General features: G+C 45.6%; 1 protein-coding gene across 1 annotated transcript in view; it reads right to left on the bottom strand.

Moving 5' to 3' along the window:
- LOC120391956 (maestro heat-like repeat-containing protein family member 2B) overlaps nt 1-16,290 on the bottom strand; it is a 35,242-nt gene extending 18,952 nt beyond the window's left edge. Inside the window, exons 1-10 of the mRNA XM_039516222.1 lie at nt 16,178-16,290; nt 10,364-10,486; nt 9,341-9,503; nt 7,408-7,506; nt 6,018-6,169; nt 5,342-5,485; nt 1,755-1,824; nt 1,529-1,642; nt 733-804; nt 348-469 (exon numbers count right to left, since the gene is read on the bottom strand). The gene's annotated coding sequence lies outside the window, so the exon portion shown is untranslated. The remainder of the gene's footprint in view (nt 1-347; nt 470-732; nt 805-1,528; nt 1,643-1,754; nt 1,825-5,341; nt 5,486-6,017; nt 6,170-7,407; nt 7,507-9,340; nt 9,504-10,363; nt 10,487-16,177) is intronic.
- Between the last annotated feature and the right edge of the window lie 358 nt (nt 16,291-16,648).

Genomic DNA, 16,648 nt, shown 5'->3' with positions numbered 1-16,648 from the left:
CTATTTAAAACAAAAAGACATGCTTCCTTGTACAAGAACATTTCACTGAAAAATGGTGTTTTCAGAATTTTCAGTGACTCATCTGAGCGTTGAGTAACAAAGCTAAATCTGTTAGATGTAAATACCCAGTGTGAGAGTCTGATCTCTATTACACTAATATAAATCCAGAGTAACGCCACTAAAGTCAGTGGAGTTACCTTGACTTTACACCAATATAACTGATCAGATTCTGGCTCTAATCATTCAGTCCAGTTGTCCTTGAGTGAAAACTCCCACTGAAGGCAAGAGGAGCAGTCAGCATGCAAGAACGGTAGGACTGAGTCCTAAGTGTTAAGAACTCTCCTTACCAGTTTGCTGGTGGACACACTGAACTCCTGAAAACATGTTCTACCATATCCCATGCTGCACAATTCTCCACACTTTCTGAGCTGAGCAGCCTCCTGATGAAATGAAGAACTGCCTTCCTCACCTGCAAGGGTAGAGATGACACACATGAGTTATTGTTATCCCTTCTGCCTGAAATAGGAGATAGGATATGAGAGTCCTTATGCTTTTGATTTTATCTCCTTGGCTTATAAACATGGATCCATTTAACACAGGCAGGAGAATGACATGCCTTCTCTAATCTGCAGTCTCTCCTCTGGATCTGAATGAAAGCTCCACCTAGATATCCATTCATCCCATATCACTGAAAAAAATTGAAATATTTCACTGCTCCACACACAATCTTACCGTAGCATTCTGATCACTGAGAGTGGATTTCACTGCCTTCACAATCAGACACTTTTTATCTCGTCTCGGGAACTGAAAGATAAGGAGAGGTGTACAGTACTTGTTTGATCCACACACTCACTTTCCACATTGGAATGAATCTTGGATTTCAAAGGGCCCTATTCAAAATAGTACCAAGCTTCTCTCATATACAGAATCAGTGGGGAAAATATAGGACCAGACTCTGGTCTCAGTTACACCAGTGTAAATCTAAAGTAATTCCATTTCTATAAATAGTGCCATCATACCGCCATGATGGAAATATTATAAAAGACTTAGATAGACTGAGGTCACTGAGGTTAATCTGTGTTTACACCAGTATAACAGAACTCAGAATCTAGTCTATAGTGTCTAATACTGGTGATTATTGAGTCAGGAGGACTATTTTATTTTTATCTGATGATTGTTAATGTGCATTGGCCCCAAGTCAACTTCTGTATCTGAAGTTGAAAAATATCTTGGGCTACATTCAGCACTTAGTTGAACCTGTTGATTTCTGTGTGGCCATATGGGGGTAACTTAGGGCAGCATTTGGTCCCTTAGTGGATATCCAGAGCACTGGTGACTGTGTGTTGTAAAGCCTCTGTGCCCCATTTGCAGAGGCGATGAGTCTGTTACAGCCCTGCGGTACCTACAAAGCCTTGGTTCTTCAGCTCAATCTATAGTAGCTCATGCTTTTAGCTCTGGATGTCCCCAACTCAACCCTCAGCATGTCGGCCAAGAGGGCAGCTGGCACAGTTGCTCCTGTGTTACTTACAGTTAGCACCAACAATAGCTCTGAGCAGATTCAAAGACGCCACATGAACAGCCTCATTCTCAATCTTCAGCTGCGAGTGCAGAAATGCTATCAGATCCTCCGGAGAAGAACAGGCTGCAAGGGAAGAAATCAAGTCCTCACTGATGACAGAGCTCTTATTCTTACCATACCTTACAAAGGAAGTTACAAGGAAACCACTGTGTAACTCAGAGTCTCTTCCCCTTACCTAGCAGAACTATACAACAGACCAGCTCTATGTGATTTTCCGCGCTGAGCGGCTTAGCTTGAGAACAGATCTGTGGGAAGAAGGGAAATGGTCAAAGAAAAACTAATCAGAAGCAACTGAAAAGAAAATGACCTAATCAAGACACAGCCACAGTTTTTACTGTACAACTCTGACTCCCCCTGATAATTGGCTTATGGTGAAATTGCTCTACAAACTGAGCAGGATATTAGCTAAGAAAATGAGACCGCTACCTGCTTACTCTGGAGCCTGCAGAAATCAGGAAGGCATGAGGAGCTCCCCAGGCTCTGCATTATCATTCCATAGATTTGGATTGTTAATATGCTTCAGATCTGCTGTGCCTAAGCTCAAGGGATCCAAGCACCTGGTTGTGCAGAGCACTGCAGATGCTTTAAACTTCCCTTTAGGGAGAGGGATCTTATATTCACCCAAGACCTCCAAGAGCTGGCTCAGACTCTGCAACAGAGGGTGAAAGTCAGATGGTGGCACACACAGGAGCAATATGTAGTGACTGAAGCAGATTCAGGGGATTTGTAGATTCCAAGGCCGGAATGGATTATTGCCATCATCTAGTCTGACCTCCGGTATAACACAGGCCACAGACCTTGCCCAGAATAATTCCCAGAGCGGAGCTTTTAGAAAAACATCCCAATCTCGATATAAAAACTGTCAGTGAGGGAGAATCTGCCTCAGCCCTTGGTAAATGGTTCTAATGGTTAATTATCTCACCATTAAAAATGGACGCGGTATTTCCAGTCTGAATGTGTCTCGCTTCAGTTTCTTGCCATTGGATCAAGTTATATCTTTCTCTGCTAGACTGAAGAGCCCATTATAAAACATGAGTCCCTCGTGTAAGATATTATAGACTGTCATGAAGTCACCCTGTCACAGGACAGGTCCACCCCGTCAGAGTGGTACCAGGTTGTGGAGGAACTGAAGTAGATCTCGGGTGGCCCAGATGGCCTAGTCTCCCTAGCCACCGCAGCAGACCTGGCTCCTAGGGCAGCATAGCCTAATGGTCGGGATCAGCGCAGCAGCCCTTCGGTGAGGGTCCACGGCCCAACAGCCTGAGTCACTAGGGCTGCCCTTCTAGGTATGGCAGTGCGGCCTAGTGGCCAGAGTCAATGGAACCACCCTTGGCAAGAGGGCAATGCAGCCTAGTGGCTAGAGTCAATAGAGCCACCTTTTGTGGCAGGGAAGTGTTGCCTAGTGGCCAGCCCTTCTCCACTGGGTCCTACCTATTCCACAGGTCCCAGCCCAGGGCCCTGTCTTGCTGCAGGGGTATCTGCTACCAACTCAGCGGGGATCCTTCCAAAACATGCCGAGTCAAAGCTAGGTACCTCAACTGGTTCAGTGCTTAGTCCACCTAGGCTACTTCCCACCCATTCTTCCGCAGCTGGTGGTCTCAGGGATTCTGTGGTCTCTCCTCCATCTCTGGCATTGGGTGGCTGGGGGTCATGGGTTGCAGCCACAGTCTGGCTGGCCTCTGAATCCTGGAGCACTGGCAGTCTCTCTCCAGGAGCCTGCAATGCACCTCTGCTCCCTTTGGCAGCCATCCCAGCAGGGGCGGCTCTAGAAATGACGCTGCCCCAAGCAGCGCGGAGCGCTGCGCCGCCCTTCCCCGGTCCCGCGGCGGGTCCCCTCTTCCCGCGGCTCCGGTTGAGCTCCTGCCGGCATGTATGCGGCAGGTCCACCGGAGGCCGGGACGAGCGGACCTGCCGCAGTCATGCCTGCGGGAGCTCAACCGGAACCGCGGGAAGAGGGGACCCGCCGCAGTCATGCCTGCGGCAGGTCCGCTTGTCCCGGGCTCCGGTGGACCTGCCGCAGGCATGCCGGCGGGAGCTCCACCGGAGCCAAATGCCGCCCCCCCGGGAAACGGCCGCCCCAAGCGCCTGCTTGGCGCGCTGGGGTCTAGAGCCGCCCCTGCATCCCAGACTCAGCTGAGCGGCTCTCTTTTATATCCTGGTTCCAGCTGAAGCATGCCCAGCAGAGATGAGGGGCCATGGCCTCCTCGGCCCACAAAGTAGGATTAACCCCTGTTGAACCAATGTGGGGTAGGTAAACCCCATCACACACCCTTTTACTTTCTGTTTGTTAAACTAAATAGATTGGGTTCCTTGATTCTACCACTGTAAGGCATGTTTTCTAATCCTTTAATCACTGTGACTCTTCTGTCAATATCCTCTCCAATTTATCAGCACCCTTTTTGAGTTGTGGGCTCTAGAACTGGACACAGTACTCCAACAGTAGCCACACAAGTGCCAGATTTAGAGGTAAAATAACCACTGTACTCCTGCTTGAGATTCTCCTTTTTATGCTTTTTACCTTTTTTGGCCACTGCTTGAGTTCGTGTTCAGCTGATTATTCATCACGACGTCCACAATCTTTTTCAGAGTCACTGCTTCCCAGGACAGCATCCCCCATCATGTATGTATGGCCTAAATTCTTTGTGCCTAGATGCTCACATTTACATTCAGCCGTATTTAAATGCACCTTTGTTTGCGCCCAGTTTACGAAGTGATCTAGATCACTCTGAATCTGTCCTCTCCATTATTTATCACTTCCCAATTTTTATCTTATCTGCCAACTTTATCAGGGATGATTTTATGTCCTCTGCCAGGTTATTGATAAAAAAGGTGAAAATCAAATTCCTTCCTGCATCTAAACACTTTTCTCCTTTGCTGCTTCAAGCTTCCAGAATGTCTCTGATGCCATCTACATATTTTACTATATTTAAGCAGTTGTGTAGAGCCCTGATGCTATCAAACAAGTCCATGATGCATTGGTTCCCTCCAAATCATGGGTTTTTCAACCCCAAATGTGACCACATACTCTGTACCAGAAAGCTTCAACCAACAGAGATGGTGAGTAAATATCACTACCAGAAGTTATAGCTGTCTCATGACTTCATTTACAACTGTGTAGCCCCACTGAAGACAGAATATGGCCCCTTTCTTCTTGCTCATGTGGTACTGAGGGTAGATGAACTAGAGAGAGAAGGGGAGTGAGACGATATCTTTAATTAGATTATCTCACCCACCTTGGCGCTCTAATATCTTGGGACCAACATGGCTACAACAGCACTGCATAGAACGGGAGATGAAATAGCCAGGCAATGCTTTTAGATCCATCTAGTTCCATAATCCAAAGCAATGACTCTCAAGTCTCCTTAGTATTAATTTTCAACCATTGACCGTTGGCTTGGTACTGACCAGAGACAACATATGGCAGCCCCTGCTCTGAGGAGCTTATGAACTAAAAGAGCGATGCAGAGTTGACAGGATGTACTGGGAAATCACAAGGAGGGAGTATCTTGTTGGTGGGAGGGCAGGTGTTTTGTATTTTATCTCCTTATCATCCTCCCCAGGAAACAGATGATGCTTTTCATAAGAGGCATTTACCTACAAATCTTCTTGCCTGGCTCACCATGTGTATAAACCCAGAACTCGTGTGGATATTTATTTTCTAACAAGTCACTGTCTAAACCAGACACCCCACTGCCAGCAAATTCCTCGCACACTTCATACATGCACACACATAGACAGTTACCTTAAGGACTGGTACCTCACCTTGGTGACGTGAAAAACATCAGTGTCCTCCTTATATTGCTCAAGGAGCCATGAGATCGGTTCAAATAGCTGATCTTGATGCTCCTCTTTGTGTAGCAGGAGGCTCATCATGGGATCAAGGGCTTTGATGATAGCCTGCTTGAGCTGCATAGATGAGACACAGAATTTATGTTCCTACTAATTTGTTCAATATCATCCAATGGGCACACCTTTTCTACTTCTAATGCCTGCACCTTCCCTTGTTCCACTGTAGGAATGGGCCTATCTCGATATTTCCCGGTAAAGAACCAGGACTCGTAGGGTTGGTTTCAGGATTATATCCTAATGCACCTCACAACTATTCCAGGTAAGATATTTCCCCAGATTAGTATGCATTCTAGGCCAACTCATCCATGCTGGAACTCCACTGGGGCTGAATGGAGGAATTAATTTAGCCCACTATCCCGTGTTCATCTGCACGTTAGGTGCATAAAACTAGAATCCATGTACACTGTGTACAGACAGAATTTCCATGATGTGGTGACATTATAAATGTTTGGGTTTTAGATGTTTTACATGACACTCTGTTCCATCCAAAAGGACCTACCATTAAATGCCATCATCCCAAAGAGTGCCAGACACATAGAATTTAACATTACAATTTCTGTTAAAGGTTTAGAGAGCCAGCAATTCTCACCTCCGGCTCCTCACAGGTCAACCAGCTCCTGGTCACATGAAAATACAAGGGAAGAAAATGATTGCAGAGTCACAATTCGCCAGTTCTGGGGAATGGGCACTTTTCCCAGTTAGTCAAATAGAGCTTTACTGCTCTTGACCATTTTTCCAGAACTGCATGGACGGAGAGAAGACAGGCAATGTGAAAAGGACATATTAGTAACGAGGAGAAGTTGCTTTATCAGTGAAGACCCCCAGGCCTATAGTTTACTACCATTCCATGGCAGCTACTGCTTAGTTCAGGACTAGACGCTGAAATCCCAGATCAATTCTGAGCTATTTCTCTTCCCCCCCATTCCATGTCTTGTTTCCCAAAAGGCTTTTTAATTTGCATCTCTCTCAATCTTTTTTCAATTACCATCATTTGAAGACAATTTTTTTCTCCTTTCCTTGTTACCTCTTAATTAGAGCTGCTTGAAAAAGCAGTTTAAATTAAATTAAAAATCATTTATATTTTTCAAAAATCAAAAAAATTCAGCCACCTCTTTAGATACTCAGAAACACTGGATGCACACTTCCTGATCAAAATTGTCATTGACATTTTTCAGGTTTGTTTTTCATCAAATTTTGGGGAAAAATTATGGAACATATAATTAAAATTCAAAATATTTCAGCAAGCTCTCCTCTGAATGACTCGTGTCTTTGCAGTTATTGTTTATTTAACCCTAACACTGGATGATTTTATCTTGAGTTCCAGTTTGTCTGAAAGATGTTCAGTGCCCCTAACTGCCATTGGCTTTACTGGGATTTGAAGGTAGTGGAGAGCACTTTGCCCTAAAAGTAGGTGAATCTAGAGTCCTTGCTAAGACGAATTAGGGCCCAATCCTGTTGTCTATGAACTCGATGGCAAAATTCCCATTTACCTCAAAGGCACAGGATTAACCCCTTACTGAGCATCACCTGAAAAGCAAAGGACGAGAGAAGTGGAGAGGAAGAGAAGACAGAGCAAGAGGGTGAAAGGAAATGATGATAAAGAAACTAAGGGGAGACAATGGGTGAAGGAGTGGGAAATGGGATTTTTAAATGTACAGTATTGAAATCTGCTCCCTTCACTTCCTCCCCCAGGAGCCTCCTGGCAGATGGGCAGCTTCAGCCTTTGTGTCTGTTTATTTTAAATTATATCCATGAGTCATAAAGGGCTTGAACTTACAAATGCTCAGCGCCTCCTGCAAAGTGAGGAGCACTCTCAACCTCACTGAGTGCCGCGGGAGCCAAGGAACGCAGCACCTGATGCAATCCAGGGCAGGGAGCACAGTTCAGGGCCTGTTTGCAAACTTGGTCAGTCACTTCAATCTGTACCAAGATCCCCTAAATATCCATTTGGGGCACCTAGAGTAAGTGCTGGCACTTACCACCGCAAAATGCTTGTCTCATCCTGCCATCATTGACTAACTCCAACATGGAGAACATGGCGTTCAGGGTCATTCCCACAAAAGGGATACACTCAAGTGCTGCAGAGAAAGGCCAGAAGAGAAGGAAGACAGATAATCGGCTGCTCTCCGCCTTCTTACAACACACTTAGAAACATTGTGGGGCAGGATGCTATGGGCTCCTAGGCCAGTTTGCGCTGCGTAAGCAGAGCAGAATGGCTTTAAAGCAGCCATTGAAAGCCAGTGGGGGATTCACTCTGAAGAGAGGAATCCTCCACCAGTGCACAGCTGTGCCCGATGCCCAACTCACTCCCAGCGTAAGGGGAGAGAGCACGGGGGCGGGATGGGAAGTGGGGTGGAGAAGAGCTCCACTCAACCTGATCTTCCACTCATTCCCATCCTTAAGGAACTTCAGTTGGGGGAAGAAGTTAGAGCTTGCACCTCCGTCTGGATAGCTCATGATCTGGAAGTCAGAACTAGCAACAGCAGTTAATCTTGTGTCTCTCCACACACACACGCACGCACTCAAGCAGAGCTCTGTTTAGCTGTAACATTTTTAGGTAGAGAGAGTAATCCCCTGTCCTTAAATGAAAGACAATAACTTTGAAACAAAATGTAAGGGGACTGTTGCCCCCTTACTAACATTCAGTGGGGGTGTTTGGTTGCTAGCTCCCAGCACTAAAAAGGGAGAGGTCGATGGGAAATCAGGCGCCTGAGACTGACAGTCTCCAGGAACAATGTGGAGAGGCCAATGCTCCAGGTCAGCCTGATTGACAGGGCGGGCAGGCTAATCAAGGAGTCAGGAGGTCAGGGGGGTCCTGTCTTCTGTGTGAGCTGCAATTGTCTGAGTCAGATGGAGTGGGGCCGAGCTAAGGAGAGAGCGGGGGCCCAAGCCAAGCTGATGGGAGCGGAGCTGCAGCCCAAAAAGCCAGAGCACAGCCCAGAGAGAGCAGCCGTGCCCTGGGAGGAGAGCTGCAGCAACCAGAGCCAGAGGGGCCAGACAAGCAGCCCAGGAAGCAGATGAGAGCTCAGAGCAGAGTCACAGAAGCAGCCTGCAGAGCAGCCCTGCCCTGGGAGCAGGGCTGTAGCAACCAGAGCCAGAGGGGCCAGAGAAGCAGCCCAGGGAGCTGGTCAGAGCAGCAGCAGCAGCCGTGCTGAGGCAGAGTAGAGCTGGAGCTGGGGCAGTCTGGAGTCGGGTACGGTGAGCAGCTGGGGAGAGCGAGGGGGACCCCGGGCAGTGGGCCCAGCGCAGGGAGATACCTCAGCCAAGAGGCTCTGCAGGCCAGACTGGGGGGGTTCGTAACCCTGACAGGGCGGGGGTGATGCTGGGGAGAAGGGTCCTGCCACCCAGAGCCTGAGAGTGTGTGGCCACCGCCAGAGCAAGTGTCCAACCCGCAGCGTCCCTGCAGCACAGCCAGGGCCTGAGGAGGAGGCCTGGGACCTACAAGGAACAGACTGTGAACTGCCCTGATGTTCCAGAGACACTGTTTGTGATGGTCCCTGCCACAGAGCAGCGTAATGTGTTTTCCTTTAATTTTTCCTTATTCTTTTTTTAAATTAAGTGTTAATTAAATAACTTGTATTTGCTTTAAATTGTATGATGTGATCAGTGGGTCAGGGATGTGCGCAGTGCAAAGAGGGTGCCCCAGAGTGGGGACACCCTAGCCCCTGTCCTGGGTGACCACAGCAGGGTTGGGGGTCGAGCCCCCCAGGAATCCTGGGCCCAGCCTTGTTGGGGTTACGAGGACTCTGCCAGACAGGAGAGTGGAAGGGGAGGCCTCTGGATAAAGGAAGTGGGAGCGAGGACTCAGATCCTTTCGCTAGCCCATTTCACCGGGGTAGTGCAGAAGCCAGGAAAGTTCCCCACAATAGCGGGACCATTCCCCCGCTTACAAAAAGATGGAAGTTACAATACCATAGGCTGATGACAGGTTGCCCAACATAACTAAAATAAACTCTTCAGGCAGCTCCAGTGGTTTCAGATGACACCTCAGCTCATATATCACATTATTGAAATAGCAGCGTGCCAGAGTCACTAACGTGTTGCTAGCTGCCACTTTTATTTCATTTGTTGCTTGCTAAAAAAAAGAGAGAGAGAGAGAGAGAAAGAGAGAGACTGAGGTGACTGAAGCCAGTTGCACTAGCCAGAGTTGTTTAGATGAGTCAAGTCCTTATTTCTGTGCATAAGCTCCGAATGAACCCACCCAACTTTCTGTGGATAGAGTCATTAGTCATAAATATTCACTGAGTCATTTGGCTAAACAATTTTCAGCCTTTGAGTTGCTTACAAGCTGCTTAGTTAGATTATTCACTATTAGCTCCTTGTGGTAGATGACTGGTCACCATAGTCACATGATATTTTGCCCTGCCCTTCCCTGAGGAGGTAATGAGACACAGACTGGGCCGCTTCAAAGATGTTCAGAGAGCTTTCCTGGAATAAACTGTCCCCAAAAAGGGGACTGACTTCCTTTGGAACAAGAGGGATTTTTCCATGGGTTTTCCTGCTGGCAAACTAGATTCTAAATCCAATGCTGCTGCTTTTGGAGATAGTTCAGATTCTGTCTGTCTTAGGGCTTTATACTGCCACTTATCGCGATAGTATCAGAGCGCCTCCCACATAACATCAGTATCAGTCATGAAATCCCTAGTAGACTTCGGGAAAGACTTGCTCGTTAAGAGTCGCTGTGTCTGATATGATGTGTCTCAGGACCTGATCCTGCACAGCACTTAAGCGCATGTGTAACTTTCGCATGTGAGTTGTCCCATCTTATGCATGTGCACAAGTGCTGTCTAGGACCTGGGTTTTGGTCTGGAGGAAGGTGTGGGCCTCTAACAGAAGAATACATTTTCGTTTCAGTATATAGTTTACCCCCCAAAAAAGAAAGTTTTAATTAAAGCTTTGGATCCTTTGATTAGTATCTCAGGAGAACTAACTTACCTGAGTCTCTCTCATGTGGTTTAAGGCTAGTGTTATTATTTTCTTCAGTAGCCCTCTCTCTAGGTCCCTGGTGTCCTGCTGTAATACCTTCTCCAGGACACAGTAAATGTCTACTCTGTTTTGCTGGGGACAAAACAGAAAAGAGAGCAAACAATCGGGAAAAGTTTTTCTTGATGACCACACAGTAATTTGACAAATAAGCCCCTGCCCTAAAGAGCTTCCAATCCAAATATGAAATGACTAGCCCAAGTCTTATCATAAGAGAGCAGGTTCGTGGCCAGGAAGAGAATCTATGTCTCCTGAGTCATTATCCAGAGTCCTATCCACTAGGCCACACTGACTCCTCAGCCAGCATGCTCACACAACTAATCCATTGGCTTAATTGGTGTAAAACATGCCATGCCCTCCACAATCACCTCATTTAGCAGCACTTCAGAAGCAGCTGAGCAATTGACATATTTTAATCTTCCTGGAGAGAAAAGAGCCAGAAGAAGCCTCCTTCATTGCCTCCTTACCTAGTTTCATTTATTGAAATCAAACAATAAAAATGAGCCCCTTGCCCATGCTCTATCCACTCCAGACAGAATTGGTAAATGTTGAATTACAAAATACCCAACTCCCGCAGTAAGTCCTCAACAGCTCCTAGGGGAAATTATCTCAGCAGTTAGAGCTACATTGACAGTCGCACACTTGAAGGTGTCTTTTATGAGGCCCATCAGTGTAGAAATTCACAGAAGATAGTATCAGCTGGGACAGATTAAAAATAAAGAGGGACACAGAGAAATTAAAAACCTGAGCAGAGAACAAGATTCCTTTCAGAAAACTGCAAACTAGCACATCTGGAAAGGAGGTAGAAGTAACTGACATAATGGGAGGGAGAAAAGTGGGAAGCAACAAGTGCCCTGGGGGTGACAGTGAAAAACAAAGTCAACATGTATATGCAAGGGGTGATGGCTACCACAAAGAGCCATGTGGGTTGGGTCTTTTACACACAGGGATCAAGGCCCGAAGCAGAAAGACAACAGTTCCTGTCTGTTCATCTGAGGTGTGACTGTATCTGGATTATTGCATTTTCTAGCACCACATTCCCAGAGAGATCAACAAATTGGAAGTAATTAATGGGAGAACAAAAAAGAATGAACGGGGGTGGCAGAATTGACTTCTGAATAGAGCCCTGCAACCTGACCCAAATCCTATGGGACCTGACTACAGGCGTCAGGGTCAGGTTGGATGAGAAAACAACTGGACTCTCTTGGGCTCAGGTCAGGTCGGCTCTCCTCCTTTAGCCCATGAGATCAGCACAGCAGGGGGCAGTGTCAGAGGATCAAGCCATTGCTGCACATTATTGCCGCTGCGCCGGCCCCATGAGCAGGATGTGGTGGCAGTATCCGGTTTGGGGGGAAGGGTTGGAAAATGATTCAACCCTCTCAGGGTGAGGTGAGTAGGCTTGGGGCCCGTTCAAGTTGGGCTTAAAAATTGGGCCTGAGCAGACCTCTACTTCTGAAGACAGACTGAAAGAGCTGTCTATGGCAGATGCGGCCAAGGGATGACTGTGAGGGAGACATGATAATACCATACACCTATCTGAAGGGTGTGAACACCAAGGAGGGAGAGGAATTTTTTAGTATAATACATTTAGTAAAAGTAGGAGTAATGGGATTAAACTAAAAAAAGACACACAATTTAGACTTTAACAACAGGAAAAATGCCCCACCTGTGAGACAGGTCTATAAGGTTATGATACAGTCTATCTAGAAAAACAGTGAAAGCTCAGTCATTAGGGGCTTTTAAAATTAGTTTGGCCAAACCAGTGGAAAATGGCCACTGGGAGTGCTCCTGCATTAGCAGGGAAATGGACTGGATGATCCAATAGGTCTTTTCCATCTCTGTCTCCTGTGAGTCTATAAACCTATGTGACCTGCATGCCAAGGTCATAAAGCACTTTGGAATGTTCAGAGCCAATCAGATCTCTCGATTGGCTAAACATTCCAGCGGTTCTGCTTGAAAAGGAAGGCTTCTGCAAACTGCAATCAGAACACTCAGCTCCACTGGGGAGAAGCTCCTTCCATTAATTTTTAAATGTAAGGGGGATTTTTTTAATTGAAAATTGTCACTGATAATTTATAAATATATAAGCTCTACGTACTTCAAGCAGCTCTGGATTATGCAACAATTTTATTCTTGAAAACCAAAAGAGATTCATAATTAATCAAGTAATTCAAATAATTAAAGAACTAGGAGGCCAAGACAAGTAGTTCAGTTCTGCTCATAAGGGCTAGTGGGGGAGGACTGACTGGGGCAGGGGCTGAATGGGAGTGGAGACACAGGGTTACGGGGAGAGGGAGGTTCAGAGCCACATAGTAATGGGGGAGGAGGTGCAGAGCTACATGGGGACAGGGGTTGGTTGGGTGGAGGCACAGAGACACATGGGGATGGGAGGATGGGGGAGTGGATGTCTGAGTGGGGGTGGAGGGACACATGTGGACAAGGGGTGCAAGGACCCATGGGGGTGCAGGAACACGTGGAGACAGGGGCAGATGTGCCTTACTGAATGGGAGAGGTTAGGGGTCAGCCAGGGTCTGCATGGGGGAAGCTCCCTAACAATTCCTCCCCACCCCTCCCAAAAAAACTGTTCCATACTTTTCCCACCCATACCCAGCAACCCTCCAAGTTCACACCCAGGCTCCTTCCCAGCAATTTAGTTCCCTCTCCCTCAGCTCCTCCATTACCCCTGACTCCACCAAGCCTTTGCACTGCATTTGAGGGGTGCAAGAAATATGGTTCTGTAGTGAGTTGAAATGGATTATTACTCAGAGTTCTGTATTAATATGCATAGTAAGGAATCTTTTTGTCAAAAAACATTTCCTGAATCCTTTTTGTTGTCTGTATTGATACAGACATACTTGCTGACTGGGATTTTGAAATAAATAATCAAAAATAATTTGAACTGGTGCAATTATATTGTATATTTGCAGAAATGTTAAAATACTGTGTGCATCATTTTTATTTTTTTGTTGCAGAATTCCCCTAGTAGAAAATATATAGATAAGGTCCCTTCAGTGCTATAATCTCAATAATATGTCATCATAAGAAAGGAGTGTTGGTTAGGAATAAGAGCAGGGAGTCAGTTTACTTGGGTTTTAGTCACATTCTTTTACTAACTTGCTAAGTGGTGTTGAGCAAGTAACTTAATTCCCTGTGACACAAATCATCTGTAAATGGGGATCATGCTTACCATTCTCACAAGGGTGCTGTGAGTCTTAATTCATTAGTATTAGGTAAGTGCTTTGAGATTTTTGGATGAAGATGCTAAAGAAGGGCAAAGTATTATTAAAAGAGATTACTGCAGGTCCTATAGTGTACTTTTACTATATACAGCCCATGTACTCCACTGTGTGTAAAAGGACAATGCTTTCTTTATAGAGCATTATATCATCCTGATCTGTAATAACAGCATTTTGCATGATGAGTTCATGCCTGAGGACAGAAGGGTGAATACTGATTATGCTGATGGTGCGCCAGGCCAAGTTCTATACTGAGTTACCCCCATGCATTAGGGGGGTAACTAGGCAGAATTTGGTGTGGACACATGGAAAGCGGATGTAATTTCATGAAACTGCCCTACCTCATCCTGTTGCAGTTTCTCTAGCAGAACTGTCACAACACTAGCCAGCTTGGTCTCAGCTATAAAGGCAATCCTGAGGGCAATTTTGTCCTTATCTTCATCATTCATATGTGCCAGGAGGGAAACAGCCTCATTATAAACATCTGAAATTAAATAAAAAGATTTGGCTGGTTACCACTGGTAGTAGAAATTGGTGCTGGCCTCTTTAATTCACTATCCAGTAAAGATTCTGGAGGCACCCAAACACTGAGAAGACGACCTGGGAAACATGTAAATTTTTCTTCCTTCCTCCTGATGACCAGGTTTATTTGCTGAACGACCCAATGTGTTTGGGGGGAAATCATAATGAAGAAAATGTGCTCCTTTCAAGTAGATCCCCATGTAAAATAATCTTCCTTTCACTCTTTACTATCAATTGATGAGTTTTGATAGCATACAGAATAATAATTTATGGCCAAAATTTTCAAAACTGGGTGCATAAACTTAAGCTCCTAAATCCACATTAAGGCACCTACACCCTGATTCAGCATCCTAATCACATGCTTAACTCTAAGCCAACAAAGAGACCTAAAGTGAAGCACATGCTTAAGAGTTTTGCTTAGTCAGGGCCTCATTTTCAAAAATCTTGAGCACCCAGATGTCCTATTGGCTATGCTGGGAACTTTGGGGGGCTCAGTATCTCTTTTAAATCAAGCCACTTTTTTAGACCTCACTATGAATTTAGAAGCCTAACTTTAGGCCCCCTGTTTTGAAGAAAGCCTTTAACCTTATTTTATGGTAGTTTAAATACTTGCAGAGAAGACTCATGGAACGGAGTTCATCCGGTTGCCTATAGAGGTGATAAAGGAATTTTTCCGCCATGCACAATTGGCTAGGTGTACGCTGTAAGTGGGGTGAGGTGGTTCCCTCCAACCTTCATCTGAAGCGTCAGGGATTGACCATAGCAGGAGATGGGACACCTGGTAGGGTGGACCAGTGCTCCAAGATGGTTCAGAGAATCTGTTTCCTTAGATGTCCTGCTCACATGCTCAGGGTCCAACTGATCTCCAGAGTTGTGGGTGGGAAGGAATTTTCCTCTGCTCAGATTGGCAGGGACCTTTGGGTTGGAGGATGGGGCACTGATCACCTGCTAGGATCATCTGGGTATATCTGACCTAATCAATTCTCTACCATTGCAAGGGCCTCAGGCATTGGTGGAACCTCAGTCTCTCCTGTCCTGTGCCTATGGCACACAACCGTTTAGTCTCCTAAAGACTGAAATGTTTTAGTCCAAGACAAGTTTTTGGGTTCAGTGTAGGGTTACTAGGTGAAATTTAATGGCCTGTGAAATCCAGGAAGTCAGACTAGATGATCTAATGGTCCCTTCTGGCCTTAAACTCTATGAAACTATGAAATAGCTGATGTATTTTAAAAAAATCAGGATTTTATCTCCCATGTATCTCTTAGCTGTGGGCAGAAATTCTCCAGAAGCCTTAATATTTCACAAGAAATCTGAAATGCCATATTTGTCTGTCTCCATTGTAACAGCATTCCAAAGCATGAAGGAGGAACTAACAAGATTTCCCCTTCCCAGGAAAGACTGCTTGAGGTTAGGTGATTGCCCATCCTTTATGCAAATTGCATTCTTCAGTTCTAACACCCAGATGCAAACTGAGTCATAACTGTAACCTACACTGCCCATCTTGCTGCAGTAGTGATAGTGTAGGATTAGGAGCACTAGTGTTGCTAAGAAATGTGACCCCATGCTTTGTTATCCTGCATTTAAGATATTAGCAGAGCTTCATTTAGACAGCTAGAGAAGTCCTTCTGCATTTTTTCTTCTAATTTCCCCCCATCTCTGATGGATTCCACAGCTAGATCTTGGCTCCATGGATGGAGAAGACACAAAATGAGGACCCACAATAAACATAAAACAACTGTGAGAAAAGAAGGGAGACCTTCCCCATAACATTCAATAGAAACTCAGATTCTCAGGAAAGTTTCCAGGTCCAGAGGCTGTAGGCCAACTTCTCAACTGGTGTAAATCAATACAGATACAAGGAAGACAACAGAGCCACACTGATTTACAGCAGCTGAGGTTCTGGTCATATAAATGGAGAACATTACGGCAAATCTATCTGTATGCCTAGGCTTTCTGAATGTGTGTGTGAATATAGAATGGATATAGAAAATACAATGCTGACCCTTACCTCTGTCGGCTCACTCACAAATTTATTCATGTTTTAATCTTTCCTCCACACTTCCTCCAGTCCTTTCTCCAAAGAGGTCCCGTACTGATAGGCAGCTGGCCTCTCAGTCTGTCATGTCCAGGATAGCCAGTCAAGATTATGCAAGCACTATTATGACATTGATGTGACTGTAGCATACCACATAATCTGCTGCTGACCAGATATGTGCTGTAATTATATGGACAAGATCCTCAAAGGTATTTAGGTTCCTAAATCGCACTGAAATCAGTAGCTGTTAGGAACCTAAATACACTTCAATATCTGGGCCCATACATGTAAGCAGTCCAATAGGTGCCTACATTTGCTCCAGTGTAGAATCTCTCATTCTCTCGACATCATTTTGAATTTTGGTTTGGGCCCTCTCTCAGTTTGCCACACTTTCCAATATTGGTTTTATCTGAAAATCTGCTCCTGGTTGAATTTATATAAAAT

This window comes from Mauremys reevesii, linkage group 26 (genome assembly GCF_016161935.1).
Source record: "Mauremys reevesii isolate NIE-2019 linkage group 26, ASM1616193v1, whole genome shotgun sequence".
In the NCBI taxonomy this organism is placed as follows: domain Eukaryota; kingdom Metazoa; phylum Chordata; order Testudines; family Geoemydidae; genus Mauremys; species Mauremys reevesii.
The sequence above is the reverse complement of the archived record's forward strand: the minus strand, read 5'-3'. Positions and strand labels throughout refer to the sequence as shown.